The sequence below is a fragment of the Notolabrus celidotus genome, chromosome 17 (assembly GCF_009762535.1).
Source record: "Notolabrus celidotus isolate fNotCel1 chromosome 17, fNotCel1.pri, whole genome shotgun sequence".
NCBI lineage: Eukaryota > Metazoa > Chordata > Actinopteri > Labriformes > Labridae > Notolabrus > Notolabrus celidotus.
The window spans coordinates 9,865,171-9,882,327 of record NC_048288.1 but is presented as its reverse complement, the minus strand read 5'-3'; the positions used below and the strand labels follow the sequence as shown (position 1 = coordinate 9,882,327).

General features: G+C 42.4%; 1 long non-coding RNA gene across 1 annotated transcript; it reads left to right on the top strand.

Moving 5' to 3' along the window:
* Nucleotides 1–11,588: 11,588 nt before the first annotated feature.
* Nucleotides 11,589–15,342, top strand: LOC117829291. Its single transcript, XR_004634598.1, has 3 exons — nucleotides 11,589–11,648; nucleotides 12,323–12,391; nucleotides 15,292–15,342. It is a non-coding gene; the product is annotated as an uncharacterized LOC117829291 (long non-coding RNA).
* The last annotated feature ends 1,815 nt before the right edge of the window (nucleotides 15,343–17,157 follow it).

Here is a 17,157-nt window from a genome sequence, read left to right as displayed (position 1 = left end):
CTCTCTCTCTCTCTCTCTCTCTCTCTCTCTCTCTCTCTCTCTCTCTCTCTCTCTCTCTCTCTTAGTTCATTAGATCACTGATTGTTTTGACTGAATGAAGAATCATCAGAAATGTTTTCATATTGGCCTTAAAGTGACTTCTTCACAGGTCGAGATTAGTTTGATTCTCTTTCATTCACTTCGGTTTAGCTGCTGCTCTGATCGTTGATGCAAAGAGAGCAGTTGCCAGAGTTCAAACATCATCAGCTGTGTTAGCATAACAAGGATACCCAAGCGCCCAAGCGTGCTATTACTTCGAAAGGTAAACAGCCTCAACAGGAAGTCATCTAAACAGACATTAATACGATTATCATTGAAATTTGCAGCCTGGGGGCGCTGGTGGCCTAGCGGTCTAAGCGCCCCACATTCAGAGGCTATAGTCCTTGTCGCAGAGGTCGCTGGCTCGACTCCCGGCCGTGGCCATGTCCTGCATGTCTTCCCCCCGCTCCCTTCTCCCCACATATCCTGTCTCTCTTCAGCTGTCCTATCATAAAGCCAAAAAATGTTTTAAAAATAAAGTAAAATTGCAGCCTGTGAAACACTTGATTTTGAAAGCCAAACTGGACATGCCGGATCGTGTTGCATTATCTCACCAGAATCATGAACAAAATGTCCCGACCAAAGTCACCTCCACCTGACCTTGACACCAGGTTAGATTTAGGAAGCAATCTTTGTTTTGTGAATAGGGTATCCATCAAAGTGTATGACTTGTCTAAACTGTGTGGTTTTTGAATGGATTTATTTAATTCTCACACTGCTCACTTTACTCATATTTATCACCAGAGTGCTTCATGGTTTCACATCCACCAAAGGCCAGTTCAGAGCCAGGGACCAGAGCCTGATAAAGGTGACTCCTCAAAAACAGTTAGTTTGTTTGACGTGTTGTCAGACCACATCCAAAGACAAAGGTGTTTGCAGCTGTTCCATAAAACCACACATGATAAAAATGAGAAGCCGTGTATGACAGGTGTGATACACGTTTGAATGTGTGGACTAGAGCACACACTTTTGGAGCTTCAAAGGTCTCAAACAGAAAAGCCTCACAGGGGCACCTGAGCTGAAGCTCACTGAGAGCTTCTGATGTCTAGTACATCATGTGTTGCTGCACTGGACAGGCCTTCAAAACCAACCAATCAGATTTAGACATGAAATGATTCAGGTGATCACGGTGCTGAGTTAAAAAACATGTCGGTGAGTTTAAAAATAACCTTGCGCGTGCTTTACCCTCACAGCTTTGGTCAAAGTTTGTTTTGCTGCACGTGATGGAGGTGCAGATGGATGATGGAGGTGGACAACGAGTCTGTACTTGCATATTTCTTGCAACACAAACTGGAGCTTGAATCCAGAATACTGTAAATACCTTTACATCCAGAAAAACTGAAATCTTGATTTCAAGAGTTTAATCTGACCAGTTTCACATCGTGTGACATAAACCTGCATGAGTGCTGTTTTTTCACAGTGTCACATTGACCAATGTGTAAAGGAAGTCTCTCCTGAAAACATATTTGTGTACCAAGAGTCATTTCCCCATTTCCTCTCAGTCTTAACATATCTAAGTGAATTCACTGACAAATACTCAACAGAAATGCAACCCATTACCAGAAACCTTAAGCTCTCATACAGCTGTTACACTCCGGTGTTAACACTGAGCCGACAGAAAGGTGACAAACAAATCACTCATGCTTACTTCTTGGACAGCTCAAAAGAAGAAGATACTTTTCCAAAATCTGCATCTCAAAAACCCCCTGCAGCAAGTTCTGCCTATCACTGAGCAGATAGCCAATCAAAGCTTATGGGTAAGCACATCAATGTCCTGGGTTCAATGTTTCTTTCTTTGGACCTGAAAAGGTAAGTTTGCTGTGTGGACAGGAGATCAGGCTTTCCAAAGATTATGCTGTGGCCCAGTTCAGGGCTTACATCCTTCTGAGGCTGCACCTGAAGACTAATAGTATCACAATAACACGTCAAAGGATGTCCCATTTCAAAGGGACCCTCAGATGCAGTGGACAAGTGTGGCCTACTCTTCCCGGGCCGCAAAGGATGCTCTTAAAATATCCCATGATTCTTTGTGTCTGGTATGAATGAGATGGGCGGACTCTCTGAAACGACCAAGTAATGCACTGTTAATAAGTATTTGGTTTCAAATGTTAAAAAGAGGCAGAATCCTTTTAAGTTCAAATTATCATTAACATTTTCGTAGTAGTGATTTAATTGCACGACACCAGGGGCGCTGGTTGGTCATATACTGAGGCTGTAGTCCTCATCACTGGTTCGACTCCCCACCCTGCCTTCCCTCACTCTCTACTCTCTGTCCTATCAATGAAGGCACAACTGCCCAAAAACAAAACTCAAAAATAAATCAATAAAAGTTATGTGATGCTAGCTTGTGTTAGCTAATTACCCAGCTAGCTACCCATTGCTAGGTGACGGGGCGGTGCTATGTAGCGCTGGTTTGAGGGCAGGAATAGCTGGTGACGCATAACAGGAAACCCTCAGTAGACTAGACTGTCTCAATTGAGCATGAGCATTATGTGCAGGCTTTCAGGGTGGGTCCTTTAAAGGCTGGATCCTCAGAAAGACTAGCTCCTGAACTGAGACACAGCAAATGGCAACCCTAACCCTGACCCCAACCTTCAGGAATTAACGTTCAAGAATAAAGTTTCAAGCCCAATGCGGACTGTGAGATTTGTTCCATTCGTTTTGCAGTCAACAGCTGATGGCCCGTGTAGAACATAGGAATAATAACAGTCAAAAATAACTGTGTCAGTGCACATAGAGGTTTTGATTTATGTGTCAAGACGACCCCCAAAAGAAGTCTAGACCCTTATTGACAAACTGATAGGCTCAGCTCAGTGGGAGCTTCAGGGTTCATGTGCAGCGACAGGAGCAGTCAGCTGCTGGTCGCTGCATAAGCACCCTCAGTCATGGTTCACCCCATTACCAAACACAGACATTTAACCTACAGGTGTTTCCATACCAGCCCAGCAACATCCTGTAAGGCTTCTTCTTCTTCTTCTTCATGTAAAACCATCACAGCATCAGGATAAAGGATTCAATGAAGCATGATGGGAGGTAGAGTCAACAGTACAGTGGCCTAAAAATAAACCCATGTGAGCTGCTGCAGAGCACATGTCAGAGCCGTCCAATGACAGAGATTTTTTCCTCAGTTTCTTCTTCTTCATGCAGCTTTCTTCCCTGTCCTACTACATGAAATAAAAACCTCTTAGAAGCAGCTCATGGGAAAATGTCTCCATAGAGAACTAAATGATGTTTTTTTATGACCTTTGACCTGAAGCTTCATGCACATGATTTACATCAAATTTGTCCCAGGACAAAAAGTACACACATCATTTTCTTTTGAAAAAACTCCAAATGTTTGAATTCCTGGAATTAAAAACATAAGCTGTCTTTAGAAATGTGGCGTTTCATTTCTTTTGTGAACATTTTTATTAATCCGAGGTAAATCTGACCAAATGTGCAACTGTTTCTGCTGAATATTATAACACTTTATTTTGTCATCCAGAGGTATTTAAGCTGATTCATTATTCTGCATTTTATTCCTGTTTGAAGTTTCTGACCATTCATGTCTTATAAAATCAGATGACTTATAAGAAGTAACACAGATTCACCACCTCCAGAGGAAAATATATTCTAATGTGTTCTCAATGATAACAAATTAAGTTGTTAATTACAGCATAATTTCTGTATGCTAAAAAAGCTAACACTGTTAGTTTAGCATAAAGACCGGCAGATGAGAGACACAGCGAGCCTTGGTCTGTCCATTGATACACAGGTTTTATTTCAGCGTTGAGCTGGAACTGGGTTTGTGGACGGCCTCATACTACATTAATATCTAGTTTATACATTTAGTTTAAGTACTTTGCTAAATTTTGAGACAAATGTTTTGTTTAACGGGCAGAGACAAAAAGTTTTGTCAACTTTGACCAAACTCAGTGAGGTACACAGCCTCACCGGAGTCAAGAACCTCTAAATACTCAAAGGAATACTTTAAGGAAGATTAATGAATGAAAGAAAGACTAAAAAAATGCCAGAAAGTTAAAAAAAAAAACTGGAGAAGATGGGAGAGAACATCTACACCTATAGAAGTAAGAACCCAATGGCACAAAGGGAACAACAAGCACAAATCCAGGAGACAGCAAGAGACCGAAAGACTCCTGAAAGAAAGAAGAAGCCCAAAGAAACAGTAGAAGAAGGCCACAGAATGTGTGGAAAAATGGGTCTCAAGGCATTGCAGGGTGACATCAAGCAGCACCTGGTCACACTGAGAAGAGCAGAGAGACTGAGAAAACAACACAAGAAGAGAGAGCAAACCAGGACAGTCTTCTTCAGAGATCCCTCAACAAGGAGAAAACCAGGACCCTTAAAGTACCTGTAAGGTAACTTGACCCAGCACCTTTTCTGACAATAATAGGTACGTGCCATACCATCCCAGCTGACATGCCACCAATCCAACCACCAGAACACCAGATGGACACAAGGTCCCCCACATGGAGTGAAGTTGAGAGCAGAGTACTGTGGGCAAGATCAACATCAGCCCCTGGGCCCAACAGCATTCTGTATAGTCTCTATAAGAACACCTCTGGTGCCCTGAAGCACCTCTGGAAGCTAATGGTTGTGTCATTGAAAAGTGGCTCATACCAAAGGCATGGCGAAGGACAGTAGGGATCCTGATTCCTAAGTAGAAGAACTCTTCAACCAACAACCAGTTCCATCAGATCAGTCTCTTGAAAGACTGTGTTCCTGCAGAGGAGCACTTTTGTTGCCACCTCAGTGCAGAAGGCAGTCAGGTGGTTTTTCAGGATGTTTGGAACACCTCAATATAACGTGGGACCAGTTGCAGACAGCCCAAATATTAAAATATGACCTCCATGTGGTTTTCCTAGACCAGGCTACATTGGGTTAAACCCTGTAACAACGTTGGTTAATTCTCAACAACAGAGTCAAAGACCTTGCCACAAACCATATTTCACCTCTGTCTGTTGACACTGTGGCAAAAATGTTGGTGTCCCACAGCCTTGCTAAACAACAAGGAGTATATTTCTAATGATACCCTCAATTTATGGGGACAGCTTAAAACTTTAGATTCATGGTAAAGGTCCGACCAGTCACCGGCAAAGAAAAGAAGAAGAGGACCGAAACCGCTCAGAAAGTGAGATATGTAAAAATACACAAAAGAGTCGAGTCAACGAGACATCCATCAAAATCAAAAATAGGAGCACACACGAAACTAAACACAGTTTGGTCTTTGGAAGTGTTAAAGGACAAGTTGACTAAATTAAAACATCATCAGACTCTAAAAGTTACAGGACAGAAAACGATTTTACATTCTATAACAGAAAAAACACTTTCTATACAACTATGAAACAATATTTGTGTCAACTTCTTTAAAGCTTTAGTTGGTAGCCATGTAATAAGTGGGATAACGTATAATGATTGTAATAATGATGTATAGTGAGTGGGTGGATATGCAAATTAGAAACTTTTCAGGGTAAGATGAAGGTGCTTACATTTAAGCATCCCATGACGATGGTGTTGAGACTGTGCCAACAATTTATTGAGTAATCTGTCATTATTTAATGGAAAGTTAAATTATTTTTTAATCATCATAAACCCCAAATAAAGAATCAGTCTACTAAAATAAAGGACAGCTGCTGAGTTTTCCACTGATTACTGAGTTAAAAACTTTTTGCAAAAACTTCAAGAGTGCCAAGCACACCTCAGCCATCAGAGATATATCATGAAGAACAATAAAGTTTTAAATGTATGTGTGCAATGAATTACGTTTTTGCATATTTCACTATTTCTTGGCGTGCCTCAATTTTTACAGACGCACACATTGAACTCTGCCTACGGCTTCACATCCAGACACTTAATCAAAACTCTCAGAGAGGAGAGATTTATGGTGTCTTTTATCTTCAGATGTCTATCCTTAAAGGGCATACACACACACAGTAATACACACACACACACACACACACACACACACACACGCACACACACACACACACACGGCGGTAGCATCTTGTACTTTAGCCGTACATCTCCGCCTCAGGAGCTTTTCATATCCGGAGATTTTATTGTTCTTTTCATTCTTAGTGATGTAAAGCTCACTGAGTGTGTGTGTGTGTGTGTGTGTGTGTGTGTGTGTGTGTGTGTGTGTGTGTGTGTGTGTGTGTGTGTCTGTGTGTCTGTGTGTTAGCGTGTGTCTGGGGATATGGAGGGTAATAGGCTGTTATTGATTCTCATTCCAGTGTGATTGTGCTGTTGAGACAAAGATCCAGCTCAGGTGGGGTCGGACCTCAGGCTGAGTGAGAGCGTGTGTCGCGATGTGGAATGTGTGTGTGTGTGTGTGTGTGTGTGTGTGTGTGTGTGTGTGTGTGTGTGTGTGTGTGTGTGTGTGTGACGGCTCTGATTAGATGTTGTTTTTCTGGTATCTCCACTGAGACTCTGTGCCTGTGAAACACTGCAGCAGAGGTCTGAGCGGTGATGGCATCTGTTTGTTGAGATTCATTCGGTTTATTTTATTTACTCTGTTTACTTGTTTGCTCCAGAGATTCAAAAACTTGATGTCTTTCCAGGATGTCAACATCACTCGTCATCACCGCTTGGAGCTGCAATCTGTAACTTTCCGTTTCTGTTTAGATGCTATTCAAGCCATTAGTCATTTTCAATGTGAGGAGGTTAAACGTCATGTGGCTGACTTGGTGTCTCCATAGAAGCTTCCTTTCCTTTTTTTAATGCATGGCTTCATTAAAAAAAGCTTCATCAAACATGTCTCAAGAGACCTCCAAAAATCCTAACAGCAATCTGAATCCAAATAGTTACAAAGTGTAAACAAATGAACATTGAACATTTTAGCTTCAGGTTTCTCTCAAGCCTTGAAAAAGACGGGTTGAATAGATCGAGCGTTTTGTTCACACAAGCACCGTGCAGGCAAAGTCACAGAATTTCCAGGATGCAGTGCATGTGTGAAAAGGGCTCATTTCTCGGTCTATGTCTGAACACTTTCTGGAACTTGCAGACAAAACTGTGTTTTTTGGTTGTGTTAGTCTTGGGATCTCAAATTTTTTTCCAGTAACTGTTAAAAAAACCACTCAAACATAACCGTTATGTTGCAACATGGAAAAAGATCTGGTTATTGACACAACCTCTCTCTGCCTTCTCTCTTCTGTCAGGTTTCATCAGAGCGGCCGTGTTTTGACTGCTGCTGGGCAGTAAATACGCTCTGCTCTTCTGGGTATAAAGCCTAAAAGTTGTGACTTTATATCTTTATTGGAGTGAAGTGTGAGTTTTGACTTTAACTCTAACTGTGTCCAGATGCAGCAGACAGTCCTAATTGGACCTGGAGCCAGTTAAATCCCAGACCCTCTCCGCTCGGCTCGGCTCTCATGCAGCCTGAACCTTCCTCACAGCACTTTCAAAACGACAGACATTAATATCTGCTCTTACACTTCTGTTTGCTTCATCCATCTCTCCTCTCTAGGGAGGTGGATGAAAAACAGCCCATCACAGGAGTCGGGTGGTACTAAAGGTTGGATAGTAAAGTAAAGTTATAGGCACAAGAAAGGGTCAAAGGTCAAAGGAAAGTGGAGGTGGAGGAGTGTGAGCTGTATATCAGAGGGAAGGGAGTGAACAGCAGCAGACGGAGAGGTGGGGGGAAGAAAACACATCCAGAAAATAAAGAAAGAAATGTGACATTCCACCTTTTATCAAGCACCTGGTTTTATCATCCAACGCTCCCTGCAGATGGTTTTATTTGGATCTGTCTCTCTATCACTCCCCCACTCATACTTTCCCCTCCTTCCTCCCATCATCTATCTTAGCTTTGGCTTCTCCTCCCTTATTTTGACTCACTTTCTCAAACCCTCCTCCACCCTTTGCCTCCTATCATCTATCTACCATCCCTCCCTCTTTCCATCTCTCCCTCTCTGACTTCCTGCTTTCCAGCCTGCCAGACGGTCATAATTAACGGGGAAAACGATAGTCCCCCTGGCCCTCGGGAGCCCTCTACACTCACTGCCCTGAGAGAGACATTGTGTGTGTGCGTCTTAGTATGTGTGTGTGTGTGTGTGTGTGTGTGTGTGTGTGTGTGTGTGTGCGTCTGTGTTTCCCCTCGTACCTCCAGACTTTTGGCCTACGGACGGCGCTCAGCTCAATGTGTCCTTATGTTCAGTGTCAGCAGCGAAGCATGATCTCACCACCTCCGAAAAACACACCAAATGACTTACAGAGACTCCCAAACACAGGCCGCAAACACAGACCGGCCTGCTATCCAAGAGCAATAACACACACCCTCTCACGCACGCACACACACACAAACTCACACACACACACACACACACACACACACACACACACACACACACACACACACACACACACACACACACACACACACACACACACTCACTCACAATATACTGTACAAGGCGTCCACTGGCAGTTACTCTTATTATGACTTATTCTCACAGGAAAGTAGGAGAAAGTGAAGAAGACGGGGCCTTCGCTCCTTTTCTCTCTGTTCTAATGAATTCATGTTGTTGTTGATGAGAAATGAACGTCTGAATCACTGAAAAAGAAAACAACATGTCAAAAAAAAGAACAGGCTGTCTTCAACATAACTCCACCTGTCCATATATGTGCATAACTGTGTGTGTTTCTGTGCCCTCCTGCATTGGCATGCCCTCCTCCTCCTCCTCCTCCTCCTCCTCCTCCTCCCTCCCTGGATGCAGTGCTGGGAGGCAGATCCCAGATCAGAGAGGGGCAGGGAGCTGATAAGGAGTCGCACTGATGCTATCTGTCAGTCACAGCCGGAGGGCGGGGCTCAGAGCCAGGAGGTCAGGACTCTCACGGTCCCTCGGCTCCTTCCTTATCTAAACAAACAAGTCCTCAAGATGCTCTCTCACACACACGCACAAAACACACACACACTAACACACACACAAGCAAAGTATTAACATAGCATGGTGAACACAATAATGTGAACACTTTGAATCAACACCTCTAACACTTCTTGGTCTAATGCTACAGCTCGTCTTTATTTCAGTTGTTGATGTGTTACAGACTTTAAGTTAACTGACTGACAGTTTAGTCTACCAACTGTATCTTACCTTTGATTTGTCAACAGAGCCAACGGGGAGTTTTCAAAGTTAAATGTGTCACTCTTGAGTGACATTCAGGAGCACTGTGGGGTTTTTTAATCATAGCAGCAAAAGGAAGCAGGAAGATACTGCAGCAGCTTTAATATGGTGTGCCAAAATGGACATAGGACGGGGTATAAAGAAAAGTAGCATTTTATATCTGCACCTTGATCACGACATGGTCAACATGTTACTGCTGACAGCCCCCACAAATCAATCAATGTATCTTTGTTTATATAGTCCCGATTCAAAACAATGCTTTACAAACAGAATCCAAATCATTAGCATCATATGTCTACATTGCTCCTGCTGACAACATAACATAACGTACATAATGCGATGTTTCTGCTCAGGAGGAAATTTTTTAAGCTACCTTTCATTAGGGATGAGCATTCAGCTCAGAGACCGAGTAAAAACATGGCCAACATGGCAGCTCCTCAAAAGTGAAGCAAAAAACTTTAGAGCTCCCCCTGCTGACTGGCTGCAGTACAGGTCATAAACCCCGCCTCCGCCATGATAACACATGGAACATGACTCAAACTAGAAAAAAAAACAGAAACACATCAAATATATTTTTTAAAAGATGGTTTCTGACATGATTGTTAGTTCTTATCATTCTGATTTATGCCTCATTTAGTGTAGTTTTAATTAAATATTTGATCCTGCAGAGCTGTGTGCACCGGATTATCAGAGTAGAGGAGGAACGGTGAGAGGAAACGTAACAAACACTAACACAAGAGTCATTAAACTTTCTATAACCGCGAGTGTCTGCCTCAAACCCACACAAGAATCTGTTCTGCTGTGGACTGGTCCCACCTGAGCGAGCGACAATGCTTTGTCTGTGAGTTTAATGTGTGTTTGATTGAGGCGCTCTTTGCCGAGCAGTTTAAGGATGCACCCCATGTACAGAGGCTATGGTCCTCTTTGCAGCTGTTACTGATTCGACTCCTGGCTACGATCCTATCCTGCATATCTTACCCCACTCTCAAAAATTGCCAAAAAATGCTACTTTAAAAATATATGAATGCTTGGTTAGTAGAAGGAACATGACTTCAGTTCTGCAGGTTCACCACTCAGATCGCTGATGCAGAAGCCTTGCCTCCAATATGCCTCACCAGCATAATATGTCAGCGACTGTCAGGAGGTAATTTGGCTAAGGCAACTGCACAAGCATCTTTAAGGTATGTTATGGTTAACTCCAAGCAAAATAAACACATCTTAATTTCCATCTCTGGTTGAAGGTTTTAAGTGTTTGGCACCTGTACCTCACCCACCAGTGATTCACAGTGTACTCATACACCCAGAGGTTTATAACTACATCACTGCAGCAATGTTAAATCACTGGCTGCTGAAGCATTAGGGCCTAGCTTTATATGGATGAGTTCAGCTTCAGTTGCTTTCAAACAGAATTAACACTGTGACAACCAAATGACAGACAAACCAAAAATACACACTCAGTTAAAGCAAACACTGAATTTGGATTTCATTTAAACTTTGTTTTCCCACTCTCAATAATCCCAACCAAAGGATCGAAACATGTTTTGGGCTGCGAACTCAAAATGAAGTCCCTCAATGCTGGTTCAATATGGTTAAGAATATGAAAGTTTCTCTTTCTAAAACACAACCAAAAAATAAATCTTAATAAAACAGAATACTTTTTTCTTTCCATTTATCATCTTATGACACACTCCATCTTAAACTAACCAACCTCTTTTTACACTCAGGTTTAGTGAAACAGAACTGAACTTTAATAAAGTTAAAGTTATTCTTCTTGAATAAGACATGTTATAACTCTCCTTACTCTGAGTGTGAGTTAAGTGTCACATGTTCTCAGTGACACATGCAAATAATGCTAAAGCATTCTCTCTCACCACAGCCTTTATTGTCTGCTAACTGAAATATTGCTTTTCAGAAACTGTTTCACCCTCACACCTGATCCCGCTCTGAGCTGCTGTTCACACACCAGTGTTTGTCCGCCCCTGTGTGTGTGTGCAAGTGTATGTGCTGTAGTCTGTGGTGTGTCTCTGTGGATGTGTGTGTCGGCCCGGCAGTGTAAATATTGTGTTGTGCTCTAGTAACAGCTCTTCCTCTGGCTCCGCAGTAGCTGCACGCTCGGCTGTTTATTTTCCTTCCTGACGGACGACTTCTTATCAAATAAGCAGACACTGCGTTCTCGCCCGCTGTCCAACCACACACTCCCACAGGATGTCCCGCCCCACTGGTGATTGACAGCTAAATAAACCACTCACACTGCTGTCAGTCATCTCTGCTAAATGTCTCGTCTCATTTGAAAGTATCAGTGTGAATGTGGCTGATTTACAGCGTGTGCTAACACGGAGCAGATGTGACAGACGACACAGTGTTTTCTCTCTGTTGCCATGGCAGCCCCTTCAGTGATGACACAGAGATAAGGGCTGATGGTGGCTCCAACAATGGAGGCTTTTATTAGTAAGTATGAGTCTGAAGAGTCAGTCCAGACAGTTGAATGAGAGCTTCAGAGTGAATGAATGACTGAAACAGATCTCTGGTTCAGGAGCTTTAGAGCAGTGGCGTGTCCAGAGGGGTGGCCAAGGGTGGCACTGGCACCCCTTGAAATCCAACTGGCCACCCCAGGGACCACCCCAAAACCCTAAACTATGATTGGCTGTTTGCCTTGTCAGAGGTGGGGTTTCTGTTAAAATCCATAATTTGGGACGAGTTAAAAAGCTGACAGTAGATTTCTTTATTAGTGCCCTCAAATGTGACTTTGAAAAAACATCTTTAGGTCCTTAAATAATTAAGCTTAGAAGATGTATGCCACTTTGTCTGTTTTTTTTTTTTAGTCAAAGGGAATATAACAAGTGTTTAATACTTTAATGAAAGTAGGTTGTGAAGACAGAAAGGGTAAATGTTATTCATTTGTAAATGCATTGGCCACCCCTGCCTATGTGAGAGCCTCAGTTGGGCCACCCCGCTCAAAAAGTTCTGGACACGCCCCTGCTTTAGAGAAATGATTGTTGATGAATTTAACAGCATAACCAACATGACCTAATATATTTCTCTGTTACTGGCATGACATTTTTAATAAACATGAGAGCTTCGTTCAGAGTTTAAGGAAGAGTTCTGTGCTTCAAACTCCACAGAGGATCTTCTGGGTAGTTTTGAATTTGGCGGTCCCTGTGGACAAAGCAGGATGATTTATGTTTTCTTCTGTAAGTATATAAGTAATGATCATAATGTTTATATACTTCATCCTTTTTGTGTTCAATGTCTAAAAAGCAACTCACAATTAATCTTTGACATGGCAAAATGTCATCAGTATGAGCATTTTAAAAACCAACACAGAGTGCTTCAACAAGAAGAATGAGCGCTCAGTGAAGAAACCCCTCCCATCACGCCCTCATACTAATGTTCTCTACTGAGAAGTTACCAAGCTTATACATTGCCTGAGACAGAGAGGACAGATGGACATCACTGGGGTTAAAAGAGGGCTCCTCCCTTCACCTGTGTTTTGTTGAGTTAGGCCCACGACACCCCAGAGAGCCACTCCCCTCCATGCCAGCTCCCACCATCCATCATAACCACAAGCAGAACCTCCTTATATTCCAACACTGTCAATACGGCATTGCTGCTGTCAACACACCCAAGATCCATTCATGCAAGCTCCAGGTAGTGACAACACTGATGCTACTTGTCCCCTAATGACCTCCACAACCCAAAACACAGCAAAGAGAAGAGTCTGAAGAGATGTTAGAGAGAAGACAGTGAAGGCAGAAGCCTGTTTGGGCTGGAGCTCACCTTTGCTGGGTTAGACTGTACACTCTACCTCCCCCCACTCCTCCACTCTAACGAGGCGTGAGAGGAGAGAAGAGAAGAGCGAGAAAACAGAGAGAAGAGTCTGTAGAAAAATGTATGAAAGAGTCCAGGAAGGCAGAGTGAGGACGAAAGCCTGTTTGGGCAAGAACTTACTTTCGCCAGGTAAAGATGAACGCTCTAAAGAGCAAAAAAGGAGCACACTCAAACTAAAACATGACTACACAGAGCGAATTAAAAGGTAAAGAAGTCAGCACACTAAATCCTTTTAGTAGCATACATACTTGTATCAAGAGTGCTGACTTCCTAACACTTTAAGCTGTATGCTATACCTCCCCAATTCCTCCATTTTCACTAGGGAAGCAGCATAAAGATATCATCCTCATCTGTCTGCTCTCTGATGGTCTCATTTGATTTTGAAGGTAAAATCGAAATATAAGTATTAACTTCAACAGCTCTACTTTGTCACAGAACTTATAACTCTCAGGTTTTCTTACGTGCAAACATTTTTATGCATGAACACAAAAATCATGCTGCGCGGAAACTGAAGGACAAACAAAACTGGAAAACAGTTTTAGTTAAAGAGGAAAGAGCCGGCACGAAGGTATTGTATTTTGTAGAATTGCCTAATTATCGGCTCATACAGTCTTAGAGTGTCTCCCTTTTTTATAGTTATAAAGTTTTAATTTTTATAGCTTTGAGTTTCTAACTAAAGTCCCTTTAAGACTAGAAAACTCACTCTTTGCTGACATTATTCAAACCTAGCATGTATTAGAGATGTCTAGACTGAACCTTTGCAATGTGGTGAACACTTTTTGTAATGACAGAGGTGTTAGGTTTGTAAACCTCGTACAGCTTCAGTTACGGAACGAGTCAGTGTAACATTTCCTGCATGAAGCTCCTGAAGTTGGTGAGGCAGGAAATCATTTCACGACCTTGAAGCTTCCTCAGGATGAGCTGGCATGTTAAAGGGGCATTCCAACAATCTCAAATTCAGTTCAGTCAACATTAGAAGCTTAACTTAGCCCGTGAAACCTGTCGTATATAAACTTTGATCGTTTTTTAAGGCTGAAGATAATAACCTGATGATGTCACAGTGATGTCATCAGGGTCGCCTGAGCTTTAGGTTGAAGGCTGAATATTTTTTGGAGTTTCAAAAAACTGAATGAAGTTTGATTGATTTGAGTATTTTAACAGACATGGATGATTTATTTAAAAAACAGGCTACATTGTGGGTAATGTAGGATTCGGTGTTTGAAAGATATTTTTTTAAGCTTTGTTAGTCAGATTTGTTTTTAAATCTTTATTTCCAAAGATTTCTGAAAGTTCAGATCCAAAGTGTTTTTAAAAAACTTCAAACTGCAAACAAAAGAAGGACTCTCTGTCTTTATTTCTGGTCAGCACTTCACCGTGTACCTCTCTCTTACCGTAATGTTGCTGTACTGTAACATGTTAGAACCACCCAAGTTGAATTTCTTGGAAACTTACCTGGCCAAGAAGCTAATTCAGTCCGTCTTGTTTTTTTTCTCCCTCTCTCTTTTCTTCAGGTAGAATACGTCCTAACTGAAACCACCTGGCCATTATGAGCCCGCTCCTCTCCGTCACCCCTCCTCCATCTGTGTGTGTGTGTGTGTGTGTGTGTGTGTGTGTGTGTGTGTGTGTGTGTGTGTGTGTGTGTGTGTGTGTGTGTCAGGGAGAGAGGAGTGAGAAGCTGGACCAGGCATGGTTGTGATTACATGTTTATGTCCATATTTGTAAGTCTGCTGGAAGACATTTGTGTGAGTGTGTGTGTGTGTGTGTGTGTGTGCAGTGCTGATGACAGAGTGTGTCTTCATGTGCATGTATGTGTGTGTGTGAGAGTGAAAGTGTGTACACTGTGAGTTGTGAGAGTAAATAAACGCTGTGCAGTGGGGACTCACGTGGCGTTATTATCAGAGCTCAGAGAAAAGACAAACTGTTTTTTCTCTCCAGTTTGATTCATCCCCACCCTCTGCTGCCTGCTGCCTCTCTCTCCGACCCACCGCAGTACACACACACACACACACACACACATACACATACACACAAACTCATACACATCACCTTACCCCCACCGCCCCAAATTCAACACATGGCTCCAATCAGGGGATTATTTTTAGCACTTAGGAATTCTAATCAGTCACATTGTGATTGTTTTCAGTTTTCAGTATGTGAATGAAGGTTTCAGCTCCAGCTCCAGCTCCTCTAACTCACCTCCTCTCAGAGTCACAGAGTCAGGATCATCTGGGTCATTTCTCCGTCTTTTTTTCTTCTCTTACAGACGCCGTCCGCTTGATTGCAATCACATCCCGGCAGCCTTGTCGTGATTGGGGAATTCTTCAAAATGACCCAGATGCAGGAGCCAGCCTTCTGTGGAATCACTCACTTTGATGATCTCTGAAAAAAAGAAAATCCACAAAATAAAGTTTGGTTTGGAAACCGCGGATCAAACACACACACATAAGGGCTTGTACAGTACGCAAACTCACACACTCACAATTTGTGGTACACTGAGGCATTCTTTCTCTCTCACACACACACACTAACTTACACTCATTAATCTGGGCAGACTCAGGAAACCACTCCAGCGAGCTGGCTGGAGGCCCTGGGAGGGGGCGGAGGGATGGAGGGGTGGAGGGTGGATAGGGGACGAGAAAGGGGGGGATCAAAGCCAGGACGAGAGCAGCAGACTCGCTGAAAAGAAACAGCAGAAGAGGGACGAAAAGAGAAAAGAGAGTTTGGAGAGGGAAGAAAAGAGAAAGGAAAGTTTCCTTTGCTCTTGAGCTCTGAGAACACAGGAAGGAGAGAGGATCTGAGACCCCTCGATTTAATGAACTCGAAATGTGTGTGTGCAATTGAGATGGTGTGTGTGTGTCCATTCTGTACCTACAGGATGTCATGATTTTGTCTTTGTATACTTGTGAGGACCAACCACTGATGGACAACCTTTCTTATGAGGACTTTATTACTTGTGGGGACATTTTGCAAAGTCCTGATGTACAAACAATAACTGTCTTTATAAAAGGAAATAAGAATATAATATTATTGTTTTAATATACAAAGATGGTAACATTGTGTAACTAAGTGGTACACAGGGTGGTAGTGGTTCTTTACGCAGGTTGCCATAAAGAAGACGAAGTAGCAGAAGAAGAAGACTCAAGCTGTATTCAAAACAGCCTGCTACATACTACCTACGAATATATGCAGTATGCAGTACACACTGATTACTGTGTTTAAAGGTAGTATGTCGCAGGCTGTTCTGTTTGTTCTGTCTTGCAGGATGCTGGGTCAGGCCTTGCCTGGGAGTGACAAAATTCACTGCTGTTTCTTTTTGCATGACTTCACTGTAAATGTGACAGATCGTTGAACTTTGTACTTTTGGTAACAACTGTGGTCCACATTCAAACTACAGGCTAGATTTTGCCCAAATCAGAACGTACTGCTAGTACAGTAGGCAGTTTCGTTAACAGCCTTAATAGCTAGCTAGCCTGTCCCGAACTGTGTGGCTTCTACTGCAGCGCAAATGATGTCGGAGGAGATGACAGATGAATGCGAGGTACTCGGTCGACACCCAAAAAAGTTCCCTCTGGGAGTTTGATGACAACGTGTAATGAAGAATCACATTGTTTCATTAAAGGTTTTTGAAACAAAAACAAAAAAACTTTGAACATCATAAGTAATGATGACGACACTCGAGTAGTTCAGATACATGTATTAGTATTGTTTATTAGTAACGTTTATGAAGTTAACTTGTTGCTCCAACCCAGCGTTGTAGTTGTTCCAGAATTTATTCATAAAAATCACAATAATATCTGCATCGTGAATCGAACATGTTAAATCCTGACAGCTCTAGTCCCAACGAACAAAATACCTGGTCTAGTTGAGTAGCTCCTTAGGCCCTTCTTTTAGTATTTTGAAGTGAGATTTGAACTCTCTACTGCCTCCTGATGGTATATTAAGTTTTTGCACCGGCCCAGCTACAGTGGAAATGGTGGTCCAGTTAAAGGACTTAAAGAATGTCGTCCTCACAAGATACTAAAGTCGTGTACGCATGTAGGGTGTGTATGTGTATAAAAGTCATGACTAGGGAAAGGAGGTGACCACAGAGTAAAAACACGCTTTGATACACAAGACATACACACACATA